At 38.6% G+C, this 22,629-nt stretch overlaps 1 long non-coding RNA gene across 1 annotated transcript in view; it reads left to right on the forward strand.

The window, feature by feature from the left end:
• The first annotated feature begins 1,191 nt into the window (after positions 1 to 1,191).
• The window catches only part of LOC135106936 (uncharacterized), a 38,379-nt gene continuing 16,941 nt past the window's right edge, over positions 1,192 to 22,629 (forward strand). Inside the window, exons 1-2 of the long non-coding RNA XR_010271510.1 lie at positions 1,192 to 1,619; positions 15,171 to 15,225. This is a non-coding gene — a long non-coding RNA (uncharacterized LOC135106936). The remainder of the gene's footprint in view (positions 1,620 to 15,170; positions 15,226 to 22,629) is intronic.

The raw sequence follows: 22,629 nt of genomic DNA on the forward strand, positions 1-22,629 counted from the left end.
TCTCTCTCTCTCTCTCTCTCTCTCTCTCTCTCTCTCTCTCTCTCTCTCTCTCTCTCTCTTCCCCCTTTTCCATAAGTTGTTAATTTATCTGTATTTTGTTTACGATAATAATGGTACATAACTGATGGTTCATAGGAGCCAGGTACATAGCAGCCAATGATGGTACATAGCAGCCAGTGGTACACAGCAGCCAATGGTACATAGTGGCCTGTTACCGGTCGCTGGGGTGAACCGAACACTTTGCCCTGTCCTGCCTGAAAATATCCTTTTAAGGTAATTTTGTAGATATTCGTATAACAGGAAAACTAAACATCATTTTTTTTTTTTTTTATGAAATGTTTCGTGTTACTGGAGCAGGGTTGGCCTAATTCCTAATCAGTGAGTAAGATTACTGTTAGCCCAGTACGCTACTGATAAAGTAGTAAGACTTGGCATATTTTCGGGCAGGACAGGGCTTAACATAGGAGCAACAAAGCATTAGGTTCATCCAAGCGACCCATCGAAACCTGGTCAAGCTCTGAACCCATTAGTATTACCATGTGCAGAGACCTTACCATCACCACGGTGCTAGCCCAGGTTTGTTTCATAGATCCCCGACAGTACATCATTATGTTCTCCCATATAGCAACACTTTGGAATTTCCTATAATTGTACGAAGCAAAGGATATAAGTTACTTTCGAGAAGGGTAGACAGTGTACTTAAAAAGATGAGGGTTTTAGTAAGCTGATGGTAACATCATAATAGAATGAGTTTGATGGTAATATCTTAATAGAATGTTGACATTTCACTATATATCCAAAGTCCATTCACGTGGATAGGCTTGGTTCTTGTGTTTAGGTCACCTCAATAGCCTCCATCATAAAACTTTCATGCCCATGCTTGCCCTTTATACTGTAATCTACCATTCTAGAACTGACTTTTCATTGATTCCTCTTTCCTTTCTCTTTTACATGCCTATTTATTTCTCATTTGCATGCGTCCTCACTGTCGCCCATGCCTCAACACCTCTCACAAACATTGCTAGTTCACCTGCCCACTTTTCACTTTTACTGAAGCTTTAATTCATACACGTATGTTCCACTTACCACTTTCACTCATCTGCCTTAGCTGTCCTCTCCCTGAGTGTGCTCCAGCCATGTCTCCCGTGATCGCTTCCACTGCTGCATTTGACAAGGTACCTCATCAAAGGCTCTTGAGAAAGGTTAGGGCACACGGGATAGATGGGAAGGTGTTAGGCTGGATAGGGTCATGCCTTAGCGACAGGCGACGGAGCTGTAATAAGCGGGTTCATGTAATTAGTGGGATGCCACAGTAGTCGTAGTGGGTGTGGAGAGGGGAAAGGGAAGTGAGGAAGTGAGGATATTATATGACATATTATTTGATAACATGTCACCTTTAGTGAGTGTTATTGTGTGTAATAGTGAGTGTGGTTGGAGCAGTGATAGGTGGCGCTGGGGAGGGAGAGCGGGTGGCTGGCTGGCTGGCTGGCTACATTGTTTTGGTCAACACTGGTCAGTCTTGCCTCACACGCTCTTTTAACCAGTGTTTCTGTATTCCCGGCAGCTTTTCCCTGTACCGAGCACTGCCAAGCAGCACCAGAGAGGCACGAATACGTAAGGTGAGTCCAGCGGTGCCAGCCTCACCTCAGTCAGCCTTCCTGCCTTCACTACATTCTCCTCCTCCCTGTAGTGTTTCGTTTATTTAGGTTTTATTATTCGTCTTTTTTAGGCATGTTTTAAGGTTGTTGACTTATTTTTAGAGTTTGTTCACATCTGAGTCTGGAAACTTGGAGATTTAGGCAAATAATGAAAGATTCGTTAATTTGTAAACAAGCTGTCTGCTGAGGTAGAGGCAGGACGTCAGTGTTTTCAGTCATTATTTGCTTCGTCCCTCATTTACTGTAAGCCAAATATGTCATAAGATGGAACCACATGTCTGGCCTTCATATTTGCTGGTCAGATAAATCCACCATTGCCTACTTTTGGTCTCATGAACGAATAATTAAGGCAACATGGCCGCTGGCTACCCCACTAAGGTCTCCGCCCAGGGCCGCCATGATGGACTGCTGCCTGAGCCAACTTGTTGGGTTCCAATATTTTTTTGAATTTTCTGAATGACTTTATTTGGCTTCTATAGTAAGTTTTTATGATTTATAAAAATATTTCGTTGCTTTTGAAGTGCGTTTCTTGCCTCAGTTAAGTAAATGTGGTGAATTTGCTGCTGTTTTTTGCATAAATATAGGACTGTTTATACGGTGAAATTTACCCAACACGGTTTTTGGCTCTTTTATTTGAGGCTGTAATGAAGGTTTTGTTGCTTCAAAAAATCGTTTATGATATTTAAAGTGTTTTGCGTTTCTGATGAGCTAAGTGTGTGGAATCTAAAATAGCTTTTGATGCCGTTAGAAGTGGTGATTTTGTCATTTTTTGGATTTTTTATTTGAACATCTTAGCTTGTAACTAACTTTGCATTATTTAGAAAAACAGTTCAGATTTTTTAAAGTGTTTTTCCATTGGTGTAAAATGAAATGGGTGGACTTTTCAATGATTTTAATGGTGTCAAAGATTCAACACTTTTTACATATTTCATATTAATATTTCTTTACAACTGCTCAGGCTGGTGATGTTTTGATATTGTGAATATTAGTTAAAGTAATTGTCAAGTCAGAATATATAAGGCATTCGAGCCTAGCTTCGTTTTTTCTAGGGGTCAAATTTGAAATGAAATACGTTACGTACGTCAGCCAGCAGGGCGCCGGCAGCCCCCGCCTGTGACGTCATCAATGGTCCTGAGACTCGCTCGGATACAGTGTCTCCTCGTCAGTATTTACCGTAATTTCCAGTGTTTTTCCAGGTGTTTCCAAGCCCAGGTATGTAGGTAGTATTAGTAGAAGGAGAAAAATAGATAAATGGAGGAGGAGGAGGAAATAGTAAGGAGAAATGGAGGAGGAGGAGGAGGGGGCATAAAAGGTAAATACCAGAAAGACCATGTTTAGCTTAGTTTTCCTTCCTGCCCTGCTTTTTCTCTGTAATATTTCATGTGTTTTGGGTGTTTTAAGTGTGTTTTGGATGTATTTAGGAGTGTTATGGAGTGTTTTGTGAATGTTTAAGTGTGTTTAGGATGTATATTTGCTATTATATCTGTGTTTTGTGTGAATTTAGGGTGTTTAAAGTGTGGCTTAGGATGTTTTTAGGTGTATTTTACGTGTATTCAGTCTTGTAAAGTGTTTTGAGTATATTGTGGAGTGTTTTGGGTGTGTTTGGGGGCATATTTAGGTGTTGTTAGTTTGTTTTGAGTTTATTTAGGGTGTTTCAAGTGTTTCGGGTGAGTTTGGATGTGTGTCGGGTCTTTTATTTGAGTTTGTGTGGGGTGTTCTGGGTGCGGTAGTAGTAGTAGGAGAAAAATAGATAAATGGAGGAGGAGGAGGAGGAAGTAGTAAGGAGAAATGGAGGAGGAGGAGGAGGGGGCATAACAGGTAAATACCAAGAAGACCATGTTTAGCTTAGTTTTCCTTCCTGCCCTGCTTTTTCTCTGTAATATTTCATGTGTTTTGGGTGTTTTAAGTGTGTTTTGGATGTATTTAGGAGTGTTATGGAGTGTTTTGTGAATGTTTAAGTGTGTTTAGGATGTATATTTGCTATTATATCTGTGTTTTGTGTGAATTTAGGGTGTTTAAAGTGTGGCTTAGGATGTTTTTAGGTGTATTTTACGTGTATTCAGTCTTGTAAAGTGTTTTGAGTATATTGTGGAGTGTTTTGGGTGTGTTTTGGGGCATATTTAGGTGTTGTGAGTTTGTTTTGAGTTTATTTAGGGTGTTTCAAGTGTTTCGGGTGAGTTTGGATGTGTGTCGGGTCTTTTATTTGAGTTTGTGTGGGGTGTTCTGGGTGCGGTAGTAGTAGTAGGAGAAAAATAGATAAATGGAGGAGGAGGAGGAGGAAGTAGTAAGGAGAAATGGAGGAGGAGGAGGAGGGGGCATAACAGGTAAATACCAAGAAGACCATGTTTAGCTTAGTTTTCCTTCCTCTACTTTTTCTCTGTAATATTTCATGTGTTTTGGGTGTTTTAAGTGTGTTTTGGATATATTTAGGAGTGTTATGGAGTGTTTTGTGAATGTTTAAGTGTGTTTAGGATGTATATTTGCTATTATATCTGTGTTTTGTGTGAATTTAGGGTGTTTAAAGTGTGGCTTAGGATGTTTTTAGGTGTATTTTACGTGTATTCAGTCTTGTAAAGTGTTTTGAGTATATTGTGGAGTGCTTTGGGTGTGTTTGGGGGCATATTTAGGTGTTATGAGTTTGTTTTGAGTGTATTTAGGGTGTTTCAAGTGTTTTGGGTGAGTTTGGATGTGTGTCGGGTCTTTTATTTGAGTTTGTGTGGGGTGTTCTGGGTGCGGTAGTAGTAGTAGGAGAAAAATAAATAAATGGAGGAGGAGGAGGAGGAAGTAGTAAGGAGAAATGGAGGAGGAGGAGGAGGGGGCATAACAGGTAAATACCAAGAAGACCATGTTTAGCTTAGTTTTCCTTCCTGCCCTGCTTTTTTTCTGTAATATTTCATGTATTTTGGGTGTTTTAAGTGTGTTTTGGATGTATTTAGGAGTGTTATGGAGTGTTTTGTGAATGTTTAAGTGTGTTTAGGATGTATATTTGCTATTATATCTGTGTTTTGTGTGAATTTAGGTTGTTTAAAGTGTGGCTTAGGATGTTTTTAGGTATATTTTACGTGTATTCAGTCTTGTAAAGTGTTTTGAGTATATTGTGGAGTGTTTTGGGTGTGTTTGGGGGCATATTTAGGTGTTGTGAGTTTGTTTTGAGTTTATTTAGGGTGTTTCAAAGTGTTTCGGGTGAGTTTGGATGTGTGTCGGGTCTTTTATTTGAGTTTGTGTGGGGTGTTCTGGGTGCGGTAGTAGTAGTAGGAGAAAAATAGATAAATGGAGGAGGAGGAGGAGGAAGTAGTAAGGAGAAATGGAGGAGGAGGAGGAGGGGGCATAACAGGTAAATACCAAGAAGACCATGTTTAGCTTAGTTTTCCTTCCTGCCCTGCTTTTTCTCTGTAATATTTCATGTGTTTTGGGTGTTTTAAGTGTGTTTTGGATGTATTTAGGAGTGTTATGGAGTGTTTTGTGAATGTTTAAGTGTGTTTAGGATGTATATTTGCTATTATATCTGTGTTTTGTGTGAATTTAGGGTGTTTAAAGTGTGGCTTAGGATGTTTTTAGGTGTATTTTACGTGTATTCAGTCTTGTAAAGTGTTTTGAGTATATTGTGGAGTGTTTTGGGTGTGTTTGGGGGCATATTTAGGTGTTGTGAGTTTGTTTTGAGTTTATTTAGGGTGTTTAAGTGTTTCGGGTGAGTTTGGATGTGTGTCGGGTCTTTTATTTGAGTTTGTGTGGGGTGTTCTGGGTGCGGTAGTAGTAGTAGGAGAAAAATAGATAAATGGAGGAGGAGGAGGAGGAAGTAGTAAGGAGAAATGGAGGAGGAGGAGGAGGGGGCATAACAGGTAAATACCAAGAAGACCATGTTTAGCTTAGTTTTCCTTCCTGCCCTGCTTTTTCTCTGTAATATTTCATGTGTTTTGGGTGTTTTAAGTGTGTTTTGGATGTATTTAGGAGTGTTATGGAGTGTTTTGTGAATGTTTAAGTGTGTTTAGGATGTATATTTGCTATTATATCTGTGTTTTGTGTGAATTTAGGGTGTTTAAAGTGTGGCTTAGGATGTTTTTAGGTGTATTTTACGTGTATTCAGTCTTGTAAAGTGTTTTGAGTATATTGTGGAGTGTTTTGGGTGTGTTTGGGGGCATATTTAGGTGTTGTGAGTTTGTTTTGAGTTTATTTAGGGTGTTTCAAGTGTTTCGGGTGAGTTTGGATGTGTGTCGGGTCTTTTATTTGAGTTTGTGTGGGGTGTTCTGGGTGCGGTAGTAGTAGTAGGAGAAAAATAAATAAATGGAGGAGGAGGAGGAGGAAGTAGTAAGGAGAAATGGAGGAGGAGGAGGAGGGGGCATAACAGGTAAATACCAAGAAGACCATGTTTAGCTTAGTTTTCCTTCCTGCCCTGCTTTTTCTCTGTAATATTTCATGTGTTTTGGGTGTTTTAAGTGTGTTTTGGATGTATTTAGGAGTGTTGTGGAGTGTTTTGTGAATGTTTAAGTGTGTTTAGGATGTATATTTGCTATTATATCTGTTTTGTGTGAATTTAGGGTGTTTAAAGTGTGGCTTAGGATGTTTTTAGGTGTATTTTACGTGTATTCAGTCTTGTAAAGTGTTTTGAGTATATTGTGGAGTGTTTTGGGTATGTTTGGGGGCATGTTTAGGTGTTGTGAGTTTGTTTTGAGTTTATTTAGGGTGTTTCAAATGTTTCGGGTGAGTTTAGATGTGTGTCGGGTCTTTTATTTGAGTTTGTGTGGGGTGTTCTGGGTGCGGTAGTAGTAGTAGTAAAAGAAAAATAGATAAATGGAGGAGGAGGAGGAAGAAGTAGTAAGGAGAAATGGAGGAGGAGGAGGAGGGGGCATAACATGTAAATACCAAGAAGACCATGTTTACCTTAGTTTTCCTTCCTGCCCTGCTTTATATCTGTAATATTTCATGTGTTTTGGGTGTTTTAAGTGTGTTTTGGTTGTATTTAGGAGTATTATGGAGTGTTTTGTGAATGTTTAAGTGTGTTTAGGATGTATATTTGCTATTATATCTGTGTTTTGTGTGAATTTAGGGTGTTTAAAGTGTTGCTTAGGATGTTTTTAGGTGTATTTTACATGTATTCAGTCTTGTAAATTGTTTTGAGTATATTGTGGAGTGTTTTGGGTGTGTTTGGGGGCATATTTAGGTGTTGTGAGTTTGTTTTGAGTTTATTTAGGGTGTTTAAAGTTTTTCGGATGAGTTTGGTTGTGTGTCAGGTCTTTTATTTGAGTTTGTGTGGGGTGTTCTGGGTGCGGTAGTAGTAGTAGGAGAAAAATAGATAAATGGAGGAGGAGGAGGAGGAGGAAGTAGTAAGGAGAAATGGAGGAGGAGGAGGGGGCATAACAGGTAAATACCAAGAAGACCATGTTTAGCTTAGTTTTCCTTCCTGCCCTGCTTTTTCTCTCTAATATTTCATGTGTTTTGGGTGTTTTAAGTGTGTTTTGGATGTATTTAGGAGTGTTATGCAGTGTTTTTTTTAATGTTTAAGTGTGTTTAGGATGTATATTTTCTATTATAACTGTTTTGTGTGAGTTTAGGGTATTTAAAGTGTGGCTTAGGATGTTTTTAGGTGTATTTTACGTGTATTCAGTCTTGTAAAGTGTTTTGAGTATATTGTGGAGTGTTTTGGGTGTGTTTGGGGGCATATTGAGGTGTTGTGAGTTTGTTTTGAGTTTATTTAGTGTGTTTCAAGTGTTTCGGGTGAGTTTGGATGTGTGTCGGGTCTTTTATTTGAGTTTGTGTGGGGTATTCTGGGTGCGGTAGTAGTAGTAGGAGAAAAATAGATAAATGGAGGAGGAGGAGGAGGAGGAGGAAGTAGTAAGGAGAAATGGAGGAGGAGGAGGAGGAGGGGGCATAACAGGTAAATACCAAGAAGACCATGTTTAGCTTAGTTTTCCTTCCTGCCCTGCTTTTTTTCTGTAATATTTCATGTGTTTTGGGTGTTTTAAGTATGTTTTGGATGTATTTAGGAGTGTTACGAAGTGTTTTGTGAATGTTTAAGTGTGTTTAGGATGTATATATGCTATTATATCTGTTTTGTGTGAATTTAGGGTGTTAAAGTGTGGCTTAGGATGTTTTTAGGTGTATTTTACGTGTATTCAGTCTTGTAAAGTGTTTTGAGTATATTGTGGAGTGTTTTGGGTATGTTTGGGGGCATATTTAGGTGTTGTGAGTTTGTTTTGAGTTGATTTAGGGTGTTTCAAAGGTTTCGGGTGAGTTTAGATGTGTGTCGGGTCTTTTATTTGAGTTTGTGTGGGGTGTTCTGGGTGCGGTAGTAGTAGTAAAAGAAAAATAGATAAATGGAGGAGGAGGAGGAGGAAGTAGTAAGAGAAATGGAGGAGGAGGAGGAGGGGGCATAACATGTAAATTCCAAGAAGACCATGTTTAGCTTAGTTTTCCTTCCTGCCCTGCTTTATCTCTGTAATATTTCATGTGTTTTGTGTGTTTTAAATGTGTTTTGGATGTATTTAGGAGTATTATGGAATGTTTTCTGAATGTTTAAGTGTGTTTAGGATGTATATTTGCTATTATATCTGTGTTTTGTGTGAATTTAGGGTGTTTAAAGTGTTGCTTAGGATGTTTTTAGGTGTATTTTACATGTATTCAGTCTTGTAAAGTGTTTTGAGTCATGTATTCAGTCTTGTAAAGTGTTTTGAGTATATTGTGGAATGTTTTGGGTGTGTTTGGGGGCATATTTAGGTGTTGAGTTTGTTTTGAGTGTAATTAGGGTGTTTCAAGTGTTTCGGGTGAGTTTGGATGTGTGTCGGGTCTTTTATTTGAGTTTGTGTGGGGTGTTCTGGGTGTGGTAGTAGTAGTAGGAGAAAAATAAATAAATGGAGGAGGAGGAGGAGGAAGTAGTAAGGAGAAATGGAGGAGGAGGAGGAGGGGGCATAACAGGTAAATACCAAGAAGACCATGTTTAGCTTAGTTTTCCTTCCTGCCCTGCTTTTTTTCTGTAATATTTCATGTATTTTGGGTGTTTTAAGTGTGTTTTGGATGTATTTAGGAGTGTTATGGAGTGTTTTGTGAATGTTTAAGTGTGTTTAGGATGTATATTTGCTATTATATCTGTGTTTTGTGTGAATTTAGGTTGTTTAAAGTGTGGCTTAGGATGTTTTTAGGTATATTTTACGTGTATTCAGTCTTGTAAAGTGTTTTGAGTATATTGTGGAGTGTTTTGGGTGTGTGTGGGGGCATATTTAGGTGTTGCGAGTTTGTTTTGAGTTTATTTAGGGTGTTTAAAGTGTTTCGGGTGAGTTTGGATGTGTGTCGGGTCTTTTATTTGAGTTTGTGTGGGGTGTTCTGGGTGCGGTAGTAGTAGTAGGAGAAAAATAGATAAATGAAGGAGGAGGAGGAGGAAGTAGTAAGGAGAAATGGAGGAGGAGGAGGAGGGGGCATAACAGGTAAATACCAAGAAGACCATGTTTAGCTTAGTTTTCCTTCCTGCCTTGCTTTTTCTCTGTAATATTTCATGTGTTTTGGGTGTTTTAAGTGTGTTTTGGATGTATTTAGGAGTATTATGGAGTGTTTTGTGAATGTTTAAGTGTGTTTAGGATGTATATTTGCTATTATATCTGTGTTTTGTGTGAATTTAGGGTGTTTAAAGTGTTGCTTAGGATGTTTTTAGGTGTATTTTACATGTATTCAGTCTTGTAAATTGTTTTGAGTATATTGTGGAGTGTTTTGGGTGTGTTTGGGGGCATATTTAGGTGTTGTGAGTTTGTTTTGAGTTTATTTAGGGTGTTTCAAGTGTTTTGGGTGAGTTTGGATGTGTGTCAGGTCTTTTTTTGAGTTTGTGTGGGGTGTTCTGGGTGCGGTAGTAGTAGTAGGAGAAAAATAGATAAATGGAGGAGGAGGAGGAAGTAGTAAGGAGAAATGGAGGAGGAGGAGGGGGCATAACAGGTAAATACCAAGAAGACCATGTTTAGATTAGTTTTCCTTCCTGCCCTGCTTTTTCTCTCTAATATTTCATGTGTTTTGGGTGTTTTAAGTGTGTTTTGGATGTATTTAGGAGTGTTATGCAGTGTTTTTTTAATGTTTAAGTGTGTTTAGGATGTATATTTTCTATTATAACTGTTTTGTGTGAGTTTAGGGTATTTAAAGTGTGGCTTAGGATGTTTTTAGGTGTATTTTACGTGTATTCAGTTTTGTAAAGTGTTTTGAGTATATTGTGGAGTGTTTTGGGTGTGTTTGGGGGCATATTGAGGTGTTGTGAGTTTGTTTTGAGTTTATTTAGGGTGTTTCAAGTGTTTTGGGTGAGTTTGGATGTGTGTCAGGTCTTTTTTTGAGTTTTTGTGGGGTGTTCTGGGTGCAGTAGTAGTAGTAGGAGAAAAATAGATAAATGGAGGAGGAGGAGGAGGAGGAAGTAGTAAGGAGAAATGGAGGAGGAGGAGGGGGCATAACAGGTAAATACCAAGACCATGTTTAGCTTAGTTTTCCTTTCTGCCCTGCTTTTTCTCTGTAATATTTCATGTGTTTTGGGTGTTTTAAGTGTGTTTTGGATGTATTTAGGAATGTTATGGAGTGTTTTGTGAATGTTTAAGTGTGTTTAGGATGTATATTTACTATTATATCTGTTTTGTGTGAGTTTAGGGTGTTTAAAGTGTGGCTTAGGATGTTTTTAGGTGTATTTTACGTGTATTCAGTCTTGTAAAGTGTTTTGAGTATATTGTGGAGTGTTTTGGGTGTGTTTGGGGGCATATTTAGGTGTTGTGAGTTTGTTTTGAGTTTATTTAGGGTGTTTCAAAGTGTTTCGGGTGAGTTTGGATGTGTGTCGGGTCTTTTTTTGAGTTTGTGTGGGGTGTTCTGGGTGCAGTAGTAGTAGTAGGAGAAAAATAGATAAATGGAGGAGGAGGAGGAGGAGGAAGTAGTAAGGAGAAATGGAGGAGGAGGAGGAGGGGGCATAACAGGTAAATACCAAGACCATGTTTAGCTTAGTTTTCCTTTCTGCCCTGCTTTTTCTCTGTAATATTTCATGTGTTTTGGGTGTTTTAAGTGTGTTTTGGATGTATTTAGGAATGTTATGGAGTGTTTTGTGAATGTTTAAGTGTGTTTAGGATGTATATTTACTATTATATCTGTTTTGTGTGAATTTAGGGTGTTTAAAGTGTGGCTTAGGATGTTTTTAGGTGTATTTTACGTGTAATCAGTCTTGTAAAGTATTTTGAGTATATTGTGGAGTGTTTTGGGTGTGTTTGGGGGCATTTTAGGTGTTGTGAGTTTATTTTGAGTTTATTTAGGGTGTTTCAAATGTTTCGGGTGAGTTTGGATGTGTGTCGGGTCTTTTATTTGAGTTTGTGTGGGGTGTTCTGGGTGCTGTAGTAGTAGTAGGAGAAAAATAGATAAATGGAGGAGGAGGAGGAAGAAGTAGTAAGGAGAAATGGAGGAGGAGGAGGAGGGGGCATAACAGGTAAATACCAAGAAGACCATGTTTAGCTTAGTTTTCCTTCCTGCCCTGCTTTTTCTCTGTAATATTTCATGTGTTTTGGGTGTTTTAAGTGTGTTTTGGATGTATTTAGGAGTGTTATGGAGTGTTTTGTGAATGTTTAAGTGTGTTTAGGATGTATATTTTTCTATTATATCTGTGTTTTGTGTGAATTTAGGGTGTTTAAAGTGTGGCTTAGGATATTTTTAGGTGTATTTTACGCGTGTTTAGTCTTGTATATTGTGGAGTGTTTTGGGTGTGTTTGGGGCATATTGAGGTGTTGTGAGTTTGTTTTGAGTTTATTTAGGGTGTTTCAAGTTTTTCGGGTGAGTTTGGATGTGTGTCGCGTCTTTTATTTGAGTTTGTGTCGGGTGTTCTTGGTGCGTCTTGGTGTGGTTTGGGCGTATCCTGTTTTGGGATGTTTTTGGTGTGTTTGAATGAGTTTTGGGATGTTTTGGGTTTGTTTTGGCTGTTTTGAGTGTTTGGGTGAGTTTTGCAGGTAATTTGAGGTGTTTTGAATGTATTTTGGATGTTTTGAGTGTTTTGGGTGAGTTTTATTGGTATTCTACGGTGTTGTGGGGTGTTATGGGTGTGTTTTGGATGTTTTTAGTGTATTTCGGTTGTATTGAATGAGTTTTGTGGGTATATGAGGGTGTTTTGAGTGTGTTGGATGAGTTTTGTAGGTATATCAGGGTGTTTTGAGTGTCTTGGATGTTTTCAGCATGATATAGGTGTGTTTGAGTGAGTTTTATGGATATTTTGAAGTGATGTGGGGTGTTTTGAGCATGTTTTTGGATGAATAATATGTGTTTTGTGTGTTTCTGGGTGAGTTTTGTGTGTACATTTGGGTGTTGTGGTGTATTTTGAGTGTGTTTGGATGTTAAGCATGTCTTAGGATGAGTTTTGGATGAGTTTTTTTATATTTAGGGGTGTTTTGAGTGTGGTTTGGGTGAGTTTTGTTGTATTTAGGGTGCTTTGTGTGCCGTACCAGAAGGATAACTGAGGGTGCAGGTCCAATGGAATTTCAAAGAAAATAGAAAGTCCACTGGAGTTTCAAAGCAAATAATGAGTAGGTCCATTGGAGTTGCTAAGTTGTCCATTGTTTGGTGCTTAGTTAATTTCTTGTAGGCTATCATAGATTTTCTCTCTCTCTCTCTCTCTCTCTCTCTCTCTCTCTCTCTCTCTCTCTCTCTCTCTCTCTCTCTCTCTCTCTCTCTCTCTTCCCCCTTTTCCATAAGTTGTTAATTTATCTGTATTTTGTTTACGATAATAATGGTACATAACTGATGGTTCATAGGAGCCAGGTACATAGCAGCCAATGATGGTACATAGCAGCCAGTGGTACACAGCAGCCAATGGTACATAGTGGCCTGTTACCGGTCGCTGGGGTGAACCGAACACTTTGCCCTGTCCTGCCTGAAAATATCCTTTTAAGGTAATTTTGTAGATATTCGTATAACAGGAAAACTAAACATCATTTTTTTTTTTTTTATGAAATGTTTCGTGTTACTGGAGCAGGGTTGGCCTAATTCCTAATCAGTGAGTAAGATTACTGTTAGCCCAGTACGCTACTGATAAAGTAGTAAGACTTGGCATATTTTCGGGCAGGACAGGGCTTAACATAGGAGCAACAAAGCATTAGGTTCATCCAAGCGACCCATCGAAACCTGGTCAAGCTCTGAACCCATTAGTATTACCATGTGCAGAGACCTTACCATCACCACGGTGCTAGCCCAGGTTTGTTTCATAGATCCCCGACAGTACATCATTATGTTCTCCCATATAGCAACACTTTGGAATTTCCTATAATTGTACGAAGCAAAGGATATAAGTTACTTTCGAGAAGGGTAGACAGTGTACTTAAAAAGATGAGGGTTTTAGTAAGCTGATGGTAACATCATAATAGAATGAGTTTGATGGTAATATCTTAATAGAATGTTGACATTTCACTATATATCCAAAGTCCATTCACGTGGATAGGCTTGGTTCTTGTGTTTAGGTCACCTCAATAGCCTCCATCATAAAACTTTCATGCCCATGCTTGCCCTTTATACTGTAATCTACCATTCTAGAACTGACTTTTCATTGATTCCTCTTTCCTTTCTCTTTTACATGCCTATTTATTTCTCATTTGCATGCGTCCTCACTGTCGCCCATGCCTCAACACCTCTCACAAACATTGCTAGTTCACCTGCCCACTTTTCACTTTTACTGAAGCTTTAATTCATACACGTATGTTCCACTTACCACTTTCACTCATCTGCCTTAGCTGTCCTCTCCCTGAGTGTGCTCCAGCCATGTCTCCCGTGATCGCTTCCACTGCTGCATTTGACAAGGTACCTCATCAAAGGCTCTTGAGAAAGGTTAGGGCACACGGGATAGATGGGAAGGTGTTAGGCTGGATAGGGTCATGCCTTAGCGACAGGCGACGGAGCTGTAATAAGCGGGTTCATGTAATTGTAACGCTCCTTTTTATTATTTCTGTGTTTCTTTGAGTCTCCCCAATAATTGTTTTCTTTTGTAGCTTGCGGTGAAGAGGAGGATAATAGCGGTAATTAAAGGTTTAGTGATTATATGAAAAAGTATATTTATAAGGCGTGTATTCGTGGGAGTGATTTAAAAGTCTTGAAACATTTGTTATAAATAGTCTTTACTTATTTCAACTGTGGTTTTCTCTAATCAGTGGTAATACGAATAATAGGATTACATCATGTTGCGTCAGCCTACCAGTAACTCATAAGGTGTCATTCCCTAGCTTATAAAATATGTTAGTAATTTAAAATTCAATTATTAACTTCAACTAATGTCCAGCCTATATGCTCACCTTGCTAGCCAATTATTCCTGCATTTTTATTTAAACTCACGGTTCAGTAAAATTATTTGTGAAAGAAGAGAGAGAGAGAACTAGCTAAGGTTCCAATAACTTCAGAGGCCTGTGGGTGTTGAGGGAGAGAGCACAGAATGGCGTCTCCCTTCCCTCTGGCAACAGGTGGGTCTCGTAGCTCTGAAATATTTGATTTTTCTTTTATTTAGAAGTGAATATTACTGTGTTCATGTTTATTATTCATGTCTCTAGTGAAGATATAGTGACTGTACGTGTTGACAGAATGGCGTCTCCCTTCCCTCTGGCAACAGATAAAATAGCCGGTGTTGGTCCCACGTGGAGACAGGCCACAGAGTCTTGGGAAAGTGTTAGCCATGTAATGTTTCTTTAGTCAAATATAGTCTACTGTGAATGTGTTGTGGGCAATATTATTGCCGTAGAGAAGTGATGGATGAAGGCTGTGACGCTATTTAGGGATATAACGGTGCCCAGAATCAATGGTACTCTTGAGGAGTTATAAAAGTAATTATTTTCTTGTGTATTCGTAGTGTTAAGTAACGGAGTATAAGTGTATATGCCATACCAGAATTTCAAGTGCCTTATTTTTTTTTTTTTCTAGATTAACCACTCGATAGTGTCATAGTGGGTCAGTCAACCCAAAGAATCCCATCAGTATTATTCATTTAATTATTTTTTTTGCTATTTTTATATTTTTCGTTCCTCCTAATAAAGCCACACTGTAGGTGCTGTGTGATAATTAACCTCTCCCTACCCTCTGGCCATGACGATGAAGGCGAGAACCATTACCAATCAAAAATGTTTTTTTTTTTTTTCTTGTGTGTGTGCGTGCTTCACCTCTTCTCTCTTCCTCTTCTTTTTTTCTTCTTCACCGTGAAGATCTTTGCCTCGTCTCATTAGAGCTCTGATCGGACCGGTGAGGAGGAGGGAGGAGGGGGGAACCGGAGGAGGGGGGGGTGGCGTTACATAATTAGTGGGATGCCACAGTAGTCGTAGTGGGTGTGGAGAGGGGAAAGGGAAGTGAGGAAGTGAGGATATTATATGACATATTATTTGATAACATGTCACCTTTAGTGAGTGTTATTGTGTGTAATAGTGAGTGTGGTTGGAACAGTGATAGGTGGCGCTGGGGAGGGAGAGCGGGTGGCTGGCTGGCTGGCTACATTGTTTTGGTCAACACTGGTCAGTCTTGCCTCACACGCTCTTTTAACCAGTGTTTCTGTATTCCCGGCAGCTTTTCCCTGTACCGAGCACTGCCAAGCAGCACCAGAGAGGCACGAATACGTAAGGTGAGTCCAGCGGTGCCAGCCTCACCTCAGTCAGCCTTCCTGCCTTCACTACATTCTCCTCCTCCCTGTAGTGTTTCGTTTATTTAGGTTTTATTATTCGTCTTTTTTAGGCATGTTTTAAGGTTGTTGACTTATTTTTAGAGTTTGTTCACATCTGAGTCTGGAAACTTGGAGATTTAGGCAAATAATGAAAGATTCGTTAATTTGTAAACAAGCTGTCTGCTGAGGTAGAGGCAGGACGTCAGTGTTTTCAGTCATTATTTGCTTCGTCCCTCATTTACTGTAAGCCAAATATGTCATAAGATGGAACCACATATCTGGCCTTCATATTTGCTGGTCAGATAAATCCACCATTGCCTACTTTTGGTCTCATGAACGAATAATTAAGGCAACATGGCCGCTGGCTACCCCACTAAGGTCTCCGCCCAGGGCCGCCATGATGGACTGCTGCCTGAGCCAACTTGTTGGGTTCCAATATTTTTTTGAATTTTCTGAATGACTTTATTTGGCTTCTATAGTAAGTTTTTATGATTTATAAAAATATTTCGTTGCTTTTGAAGTGCGTTTCTTGCCTCAGTTAAGTAAATGTGGTGAATTTGCTGCTGTTTTTTGCATAAATATAGGACTGTTTATACGGTGAAATTTACCCAACACGGTTTTTGGCTCTTTTATTTGAGGCTGTAATGAAGGTTTTGTTGCTTCAAAAAATCGTTTATGATATTTAAAGTGTTTTGCGTTTCTGATGAGCTAAGTGTGTGGAATCTAAAATAGCTTTTGATGCCGTTAGAAGTGGTGATTTTGTCATTTTTTGGATTTTTTATTTGAACATCTTAGCTTGTAACTAACTTTGCATTATTTAGAAAAACAGTTCAGATTTTTTAAAGTGTTTTTCCATTGGTGTAAAATGAAATGGGTGGACTTTTCAATGATTTTAATGGTGTCAAAGATTCAACACTTTTTACATATTTCATATTAATATTTCTTTACAACTGCTCAGGCTGGTGATGTTTTGATATTGTGAATATTAGTTAAAGTAATTGTCAAGTCAGAATATATAAGGCATTCGAGCCTAGCTTCGTTTTTTCTAGGGGTCAAATTTGAAATGAAATACGTTACGTACGTCAGCCAGCAGGGCGCCGGCAGCCCCCACCTGTGACGTCATCAATGGTCCTGAGACTCGCTCGGATACAGTGTCTCCTCGTCAGTATTTACCGTAATTTCCAGTGTTTTTCCAGGTGTTTCCAAGCCCAGGTATGTAGGTAGTATTAGTAGAAGGAGAAAAATAGATAAATGGAGGAGGAGGAGGAAATAGTAAGGAGAAATGGAGGAGGAGGAGGAGGGGGCATAAAAGGTAAATACCAGAAAGACCATGTTTAGCTTAGTTTTCCTTCCTGCCCTGCTTTTTCTCTGTAATATTTCATGTGTTTTGGGTGTTTTAAGTGTGTTTTGGATGTATTTAGGAGTGTTATGGAGTGTTTTGTGAATGTTTAAGTGTGTTTAGGATGTATATTTGCTATTATATCTGTGTTTTGTGTGAATTTAGGATGTTTAAAGTGTGGCTTAGGATGTTTTTAGGTATATTTTACGTGTATTCAGTCTTGTAAAGTGTTTTGAGTATATTGTGGAGTGTTTTGGGTGTGTGTGGGGGCATATTTAGGTGTTGTTAGTTTGTTTTGAGTTTATTTAGGGTGTTTCAAGTGTTTCGGGTGAGTTTGGATGTGTGTCGGGTCTTTTATTTGAGTTTGTGTGGGGTGTTCTGGGTGCGGTAGTAGTAGTAGGAGAAAAATAGATAAATGGAGGAGGAGGAGGAGGAAGTAGTAAGGAGAAGTGGAGGAAGAGGAGGAGGGGGCATAACAGGTAAATACCAAGAAGACCATGTTTAGCTTAGTTTTCCTTCCTGCCTTGCTTTTTCTCTGTAATATTTCATGTGTTTTGGGTGTTTTAAGTGTGTTTTGGATGTATTTAGGAGTGTTATGGAGTGTTTTGTGAATGTTTAAGTGTGTTTAGGATGTATATTTGCTATTATATCTGTGTTTTGTGTGAATTTAGGTTGTTTAAAGTGTGGCTCAGGATGTTTTTAGGTGTATTTTACGTGTATTCAGTCTTGTAAAGTGTTTTGAGTATATTGTGGAGTGTTTTGGGTGTGTTTGGGGGCATATTTAGGTGTTGTGAGTTTGTTTTGAGTTTATTTAGGGTGTTTCAAAGTATTTCGGGTGAGTTTGGATGTGTGTCGGGTCTTTTATTTGAGTTTGTGTGGGGTGTTCTGGGTGCGGTAGTAGTAGTAGGAGAAAAATAGATAAATGGAGGAGGAGGAGGAGGAAGTAGTAAGGAGAAATGGAGGAGGAGGAGGAGGGGGCATAACAGGTAAATACCAAGAAGACCATGTTTAGCTTAGTTTTCCTTCCTGCCCTGCTTTATATCTGTAATATTTCATGTGTTTTGGGTGTTTTAAGTGTGTTTTGGATGTATTTAGGAGTATTATGGAGTGTTTTGTGAATGTTTAAGTGTGTTTAGGATGTATATTTGCTATTATATCTGTGTTTTGTGTGAATTTAGGGTGTTTAAAGTGTGGCTTAGGATGTTTTTAGGTGTATTTTACGTGTATTCAGTCTTGTAAAGTGTTTTGAGTATATTGTGGAGTGTTTTGGGTGTGTTTGGGGGCATATTTGAGGTGTTGTGAGTTTGTTTTGAGTTTATTTAGGGTGTTTCAAGTGTTTTGGGTGAGTTTGGATGTGTGTCAGGGTCTTTTATTTGAGTTTGTGTGGGGTGTTCTGGGTGCGGTAGTAGTAGTAGGAGAAAAATAGATAATTGGAGGAGGAGGAGGAGGAGGAAGTAGTAAGGAGAAATGGAGGAGGAGGAGGAGGGGGCATAACAGGTAAATACCAAGAAGACCATGTTTAGCTTAGTTTTCCTTCCTGCCCTGCTTTTTCTCTCTAATATTTCATGTGTTTTGGGTGTTTTAAGTGTGTTTTGGATGTATTTAGGAATGTTATGGAGTGTTTTGTGAATGTTTAAGTGTGTTTAGGATGTATATTTGCTATTATATCTGTGTTTTGTGTGAATTTAGGGTGTTTAAAGTGTGGCTTAGGATGTTTTTAGGTGTATTTTACGTGTATTCAGTCTTGTAAAGTGTTTTGAGTATATTGTGGAGTGTTTTGGGTGTGTTTGGGGGCATATTGAGGTGTTGTGAGTTTGTTTTGAGTTTATTTAGGGTGTTTCAAGTGTTTCGGGTGAGTTTGGATGTGTGTCAGGTCTTTTATTTGAGTTTGTGTGGGGTGTTCTGGGTGCGGTAGTAGTAGTAGGAGAAAAATAGATAAATGGAGGAGGAGGAGGAGGAGGAGGAAGTAGTAAGGAGAAATGGAGGAGGAGGAGGAGGGGGCATAACAGGTAAATACCAAGAAGACCATGTTTAGCTTAGTTTTCCTTCCTGCCCTGCTTTTTCTCTGTAATATTTCATGTGTTTTGGGTGTTTTAAGTGTGTTTTGGATGTATTTAGGAGTGTTATGAGTGTTTTGTGAATGTTTAAGTGTGTTTAGGATGTATATTTACTATTATATCTGTTTTGTGTGAATTTAGGGTGTTTAAAGTGTGGCTCAGGATGTTTTTAGGTGTATTTTACGTGTATTCAGTCTTGTAAAGTGTTTTGAGTATATTATGGAGTGTTTTGGGTGTGTTTGGGGGCATATTGAGGTGTTGTGAGTTTGTTTTGAGTTTATTTAGGTGTTTCAAGTGTTTCGGGTGAGTTTGGATGTGTGTCGGGTCTTTTATTTGAGTTTGTGTGGGGTGTTCTGGGTGCGGTAGTAGTAGTAGGAGAAAAATAGATAAATGGAGGAGGAGGAGGAGGAAGTAGTAAGGAGAAATGGAGGAGGAGGAGGAGGGGGCATAACAGGTAAATACCAAGAAGACCATGTTTAGCTTAGTTTTCCTTCCTGCCCTGCTTTTTCTCTGTAATATTTCATGTGTTTTGGGTGTTTTAAGTATGTTTTGGATGTATTTAGGAGTGTTACGAAGTGTTTTGTGAATGTTTAAGTGTGTTTAGGATGTATATATGCTATTATATCTGTTTTGTGTGAATTTAGGGTGTTAAAGTGTGGCTTAGGATGTTTTTAGGTGTATTTTACGTGTATTCAGTCTTGTAAAGTGTTTTGAGTATATTGTGGAGTGTTTTGGGTATGTTTGGGGGCATATTTAGGTGTTGTGAGTTTGTTTTGAGTTGATTTAGGGTGTTTCAATTTAGGGTGTTTCAAAGGTTTCGGGTGAGTTTAGATGTGTGTCGGGTCTTTTATTTGAGTTTGTGTGGGGTGTTCTGGGTGCGGTAGTAGTAGTAGGAGAAAAATAGATAAATGGAGGAGGAGGAGGAGGAAGTAGTAAGGAGAAATGGAGGAGGAGGAGGAGGGGGCATAACATGTAAATACCAAGAAGACCATGTTTAGCTTAGTTTTCCTTCCTGCCCTGCTTTATCTCTGTAATATTTCATGTGTTTTGTGTGTTTTAAATGTGTTTTGGATGTATTTAGGAGTATTATGGAATGTTTTGTGAATGTTTAAGTGTGTTTAGGATGTATATTTGCTATTATATCTGTGTTTTGTGTGAATTTAGGGTGTTTAAAGTGTTGCTTAGGATGTTTTTAGGTGTATTTTACATGTATTCAGTCTTGTAAAGTGTTTTGAGAGTATTATTGTTTGAGAGTGTTTTGGGTGTGTTTGGGGGCATATTTAGGTGTTGAGTTTGTTTTGAGTGTAATTAGGGTGTTTCAAGTGTTTCGGGTGAGTTTGGATGTGTGTCGGGTCTTTTATTTGAGTTTGTGTGGGGTGTTCTGGGTGTGGTAGTAGTAGTAGGAGAAAAATAAATAAATGGAGGAGGAGGAGGAAGTAGTAAGGAGAAATGGAGGAGGAGGAGGAGGGGGCATAACAGGTAAATACCAAGAAGACCATGTTTAGCTTAGTTTTCCTTCCTGCCCTGCTTTTTTTCTGTAATATTTCATGTATTTTGGGTGTTTTAAGTGTGTTTTGGATGTATTTAGGAGTGTTATGGAGTGTTTTGTGAATGTTTAAGTGTGTTTAGGATGTATATTTGCTATTATATCTGCCATGTTTAGCTTAGTTTTCCTTCCTGCCCTGCTTTTTTTCTGTAATATTTCATGTGTTTTGGGTGTTTTAAGTGTGTTTTGGATGTATTTAGGAGTGTTATGGAGTGTTTTGTGAATGTTTAAGTGTGTTTAGGATGTATATTTGCTATTATATCTGTGTTTTGTGTGAATTTAGGGTGTTTAAAGTGTGGCTTAGGATGTTTTTAGGTGTATTTTACGTGTATTCAGTCTTGTAAAGTGTTTTGAGTATATTGTGGAGTGTTTTGGGTGTGTTTGGGGGCATATTTAGGTGTTGTGAGTTTGTTTTGAGTTTATTTAGGGTGTTTCAAGTGTTTTGGGTGAGTTTGGATGTGTGTCGGGTCTTTTATTTGAGTTTGTGTGGGGTGTTCTGGGTGCGGTAGTAGTAGTAGGAGAAAAATAGATAAATGGAGGAGGAGGAGGAGGAGGAAGTAGTAAGGAGAAATGGAGGAGGAGGAGGAGGGGGCATAACAGGTAAATACCAAGAAGACCATGTTTAGCTTAGTTTTCCTTCCTGCCCTGCTTTTTCTCTGTAATATTTCATGTGTTTTGGGTGTTTTAAGTGTGTTTTGGATGTATTTAGGAGTGTTATGGAGTGTTTTGTGAATGTTTAAGTGTGTTTAGGATGTATATTTGCTATTATATCTGTGTTTTGTGTGAATTTAGGGTGTTTAAAGTGTGGCTTAGGATGTTTTTAGGTGTATTTTACGTGTATTCAGTCTTGTAAAGTGTTTTGAGTATATTGTGGAGTGTTTTGGGTGTGTTTGGGGGCATATTTAGGTGTTGTGAGTTTGTTTTGAGTTTAAAATTTAGGGTGTTTAAAGTGTTTCGGGTGAGTTTGGATGTGTGTCGGGTCTTTTATTTGAGTTTGTGTGGGGTGTTCTGGGTGCGGTAGTAGTAGTAGGAGAAAAATAGATAAATGGAGGAGGAGGAGGAGGAAGTAGTAAGGAGAAATGGAGGAGGAGGAGGAGGGGGCATAACAGGTAAATACCAAGAAGACCATGTTTAGCTTAGTTTTCCTTCCTGCCTTGCTTTATCTCTGTAATATTTCATGTGTTTTGGGTGTTTTAAGTGTGTTTTGGATGTATTTAGGAGTGTTATGGAGTGTTTTGTGAATGTTTAAGTGTGTTTAGGATGTATATTTGCTATTATATCTGTGTTTTGTGTGAATTTAGGGTGTTTAAAGTGTGGCTTAGGATGTTTTTAGGAGTATTTTATGTGTATTCAGTCTTGTAAAGTGTTTTGAGTATATTGTGGAGTGCTTTGGGTGTGTTTGGGGGCATATTTAGGTGTTATGAGTTTGTTTTGAGTGTATTTAGGGTGTTTCAAGTGTTTCGGGTGAGTTTGGATGTGTGTCGGGTCTTTTATTTGAGTTTGTGTGGGGTGTTCTGGGTGTGGTAGTAGTAGTAGGAGAAAAATAAATAAATGGAGGAGGAGGAGGAGGAAGTAGTAAGGAGAAATGGAGGAGGAGGAGGAGGGGGCATAACAGGTAAATACCAAGAAGACCATGTTTAGCTTAGTTTTCCTTCCTGCCCTGCTTTTTTTCTGTAATATTTCATGTATTTTGGGTGTTTTAAGTGTGTTTTGGATGTATTTAGGAGTGTTATGGAGTGTTTTGTGAATGTTTAAGTGTGTTTAGGATGTATATTTGCTATTATATCTGTGTTTTGTGTGAATTTAGGTTGTTTAAAGTGTGGCTTAGGATGTTTTTAGGTATATTTTACGTGTATTCAGTCTTGTAAAGTGTTTTGAGTATATTGTGGAGTGTTTTGGGTGTGTGTGGGGGCATATTTAGGTGTTGTGAGTTTGTTTTGAGTTTATTTAGGGTGTTTAAAGTGTTTCGGGTGAGTTTGGATGTGTGTCGGGTCTTTTATTTGAGTTTGTGTGGGGTGTTCTGGGTGCGGTAGTAGTAGTAGGAGAAAAATAGATAAATGGAAGGAGGAGGAGGAGGAAGTAGTAAGGAGAAATGGAGGAGGAGGAGGAGGGGGCATAACAGGTAAATACCAAGAAGACCATGTTTAGCTTAGTTTTCCTTCCTGCCTTGCTTTTTCTCTGTAATATTTCATGTGTTTTGGGTGTTTTAAGTGTGTTTTGGATGTATTTAGGAGTGTTGTGGAGTGTTTTGTGAATGTTTAAGTGTGTTTAGGATGTATATTTGCTATTATATCTGTGTTTTGTGTGAATTTAGGGTGTTTAAAGTGTGGCTTAGGATGTTTTTAGGTGTATTTTATGTGTATTCAGTCTTGTAAAGTGTTTTGAGTATATTGTGGAGTGTTTTGGGTGTGTTTGGGGGCATA

This window comes from Scylla paramamosain, chromosome 14 (genome assembly GCF_035594125.1).
Source record: "Scylla paramamosain isolate STU-SP2022 chromosome 14, ASM3559412v1, whole genome shotgun sequence".
NCBI lineage: Eukaryota > Metazoa > Arthropoda > Malacostraca > Decapoda > Portunidae > Scylla > Scylla paramamosain.